We start from the raw sequence: 3,215 nt of genomic DNA, 5'->3' as shown, positions 1-3,215 counted from the left end.
ACCAGGTAACCCACTACGCCCTATAATCAGCCAAATACCAACCCCAACTTATCACCTGGCAAAGAAACTCAATGAACTCCTAACTCCATACACTCCAAGTAAGTTTAGTCTACAATCATCAGCAGATTTCCTAGAATTGATCAAATCTACCCAGCCCGATGGAATCATCGCATCCCTGGACGTTGAATCCCATTTTACCAACGTCCCAGTCGACACAACCATAGGAATGATACTGGACAATACAGAGACGAGAGCACCCCCAAATTAAACATACCTGAGCCACACTTGAAACGTCTTCTCGAAGCATGTACAAAGGAAGCCCCTTTCATCAGTCCACAAGGAGACATGTATTTACAAATAGACGGAGTAGCAATGGGCTCCCCCTTAGGAGTTTTATTTGCTAATTTTTATATGGGAACCATCGAAGACAGGGTCTTCAGTAGCAGACAAAAACCAACTGTATATTGCCGTTATGTAGATGACATATTCGTAATAGTAAAAGACTCAGATGAACTAATTGACCTAAAAAGACACCTAGAGAGAGAGTCAGTACTCCGATTTACAAATAAAAATAGTGAAAATAACAGTCTGCCATTCCTGGATGTACTAATAACAAAAACAGGAACCTCTTTAAACACCAACGCATATACCAAGCCCACCAACATAGGATTATGCCTGAACGGTAGAAGTGAGTGCCCCCAAAGATACAAAGCCAGTGTTCTCAATGCTTATATTCGTCGAGCGCTTACCCACTGCTCTGAATGGAGCAACGTGAGTAGTGAGTTTGAAAGAGTAACTCAGGTATTGGTGAACAACGGATATAGCAACGCGGAAATAAACGCTGCTATAAGAAGACACTTGGACCGTTGGTATAATCCAGAACCTAGAACAGAAACCACAACACCTCCAATAAAATTATATTACAAATCAACCATGCACAGTGAACATATAAAAGAGGAAAGAATAATGAAAGAAATAATCCGTAAAGGAGTAAAAAGCACTACTCCTAACCAAAACATAAAATTGATAATATTCTACAAAACCAAGAAGACTTCCGAACTCCTTACCAAAAACAGCCCGAAGCCGATGGAGAACCTTCTACAGCAGTCAAGCGTTGTATACATGTACACTTGCCCCCACGAAGGATGTAACCTTCAATCTAAGTACATAGGTATGACGTCGGCCAAGCTGACGAGGCGTTTGACATGCCATCTTCAATCCGGTGCCCCTAGGAATCACATGAGACAAGCCCATGACATCACTCTAACAAGAGAAATGTTGAACAAGAATACCTGCATAATAGACAAAACCCTAGATGCAAGAAGATTACAAATTCTTGAGGCAATTCACATAAGAATAGAGCGACCTACCATGAACACCCAAATCACGGAACTATTTACTCTACCCACCATGAGAGTAAGGACAAGAACAGAACATAACGATGCCAACACAGAAGACAACGTCCAACATAACAGGCCAATTACACTGGATTAATCTTTGTGTTTAGATAGGAGCTGCCTCGTATGGGCCAATAGGCCTTCTGCCAACCAGTCCTCTTAAAAAGAACGTCGCTTTTGGCCGTTTGCCCGTATGGCCGAATTTGGACGTAATTTGAAATTGAGAAAAAAATGAAAATAAATTTGGGATTTTTTTTTTCCAACAACAGTAAGTTAAGGGTCCTCTGATAGGTTAGGTGGGCAGGAAATTCTCATAAAGTTTCAAAACGTTAATTTAAAGTGTCCTCTCATAACCTCTGTGCGTACGCCGGACGACTCAAATAGAAAACGGAACAGAACGTCACTTTTGTGAGTCGATTTCATTTCAAATTACGTCCAAATTTGGCCATAGTGCGCATACGAGCCAAAAGTGACGTTATTTTTAAGAGGACGGGTTGCTTCTGCAGCCCCCATGTTTCACCTCACATTTATCCCTTATGTATCCCCCATGTTTTCACCTTTATTGTATTATCACCTGACCCAGTGTGGGTATACAATCAACCAGTATTGTAAGATCTGTTCACTTGAGAATGAACCATGGAGGTTCGAAACGTTGTGCAAATTGTATAAATAAGTGTAATACACTCTATAGTAAATCACTTCTTTTCTTCACCTTAAAAGTACGAAAATGAGTTTTGGAGAACTCCTATTTCAACTAAGCCCTGATGCAAAGAAAATAGTTAGAGGGATAGAAGCCCTAAACCAGAAAATAATATATACAGAATATGAGGTCATATTCAATGAAATATATATATATATATATATATATATATATATATATATATATATATATATATATATATATATATATATATATATATATATATATATTATTAAATATGACCGAAAAAGTAAGATTAATAATTCTAACACGAATTTTCTCAATCTTTCGTACATTTCTTTTCACTGTTGGAGGAAAATCAAAAATCAATTTTCCAAAATTCATTTTTATTTCTAGTCTGAAGCGACACGAGCGCGTTTCGTAAAACTTATTACATTTCAAAGACTTTAGTTCACAAATACACAACTGAATAGAACTTATGCATCTCCGATTTTATATCTACATTTGAGTGAGGTGGAAGGGGTGATGTGGCATTAACACAAGACAGAACAAGATGTGGCATTAATAGGGTATTAATTTCATCAACACAAGACAGAACAAGAGTATTAATAGGGTATTAATTTCATCAACACAAGACAGAACACGAAACAATGGATATTGAATAGAAGTGTTCGTAGAAAGCCTATTGGTCCATATTTCTTGATGCTTCTATATTGGAGCGGAGTCTTGAGGTGGGTAGAATATAGTTGTGCAATAATTGGCTGTTGATTGCTGGTGTTGACTTCTTGATGTGTAGTGCCTCGCAAACGTCAAGCCGCCTGCTATCGCTGTATCTATCGATGATTTCTGTGTTGTTTACTAGGATTTCTCTGGCGATGGTTTGGTTGTGGGAAGAGATTATATGTTCCTTAATGGAGCCCTGTTGCTTATGCATCGTTAAACGCCTAGAAAGAGATGTTGTTGTCTAGCCTTTATACTGGGTTTTTTGGAGCTTACAGTCCCCAAGAGGGCATTTGAAGGCATAGACGACGTTAGTCTCTTTTAAAGCGTTCTGTTTTGTGTCTGGAGAGTTTCTCATGAGTAGGCTGGCCGTTTTTCTGGTTTTATAGTAAATCGTCAGTTGTATCCTCTGATTTTTGTCTGTAGGGATAACGTTT

The sequence above is a fragment of the Procambarus clarkii genome, chromosome 59, assembly GCF_040958095.1.
Source record: "Procambarus clarkii isolate CNS0578487 chromosome 59, FALCON_Pclarkii_2.0, whole genome shotgun sequence".
Lineage (NCBI taxonomy): Eukaryota > Metazoa > Arthropoda > Malacostraca > Decapoda > Cambaridae > Procambarus > Procambarus clarkii.
Note: the sequence above shows the minus strand (reverse complement) of the source record.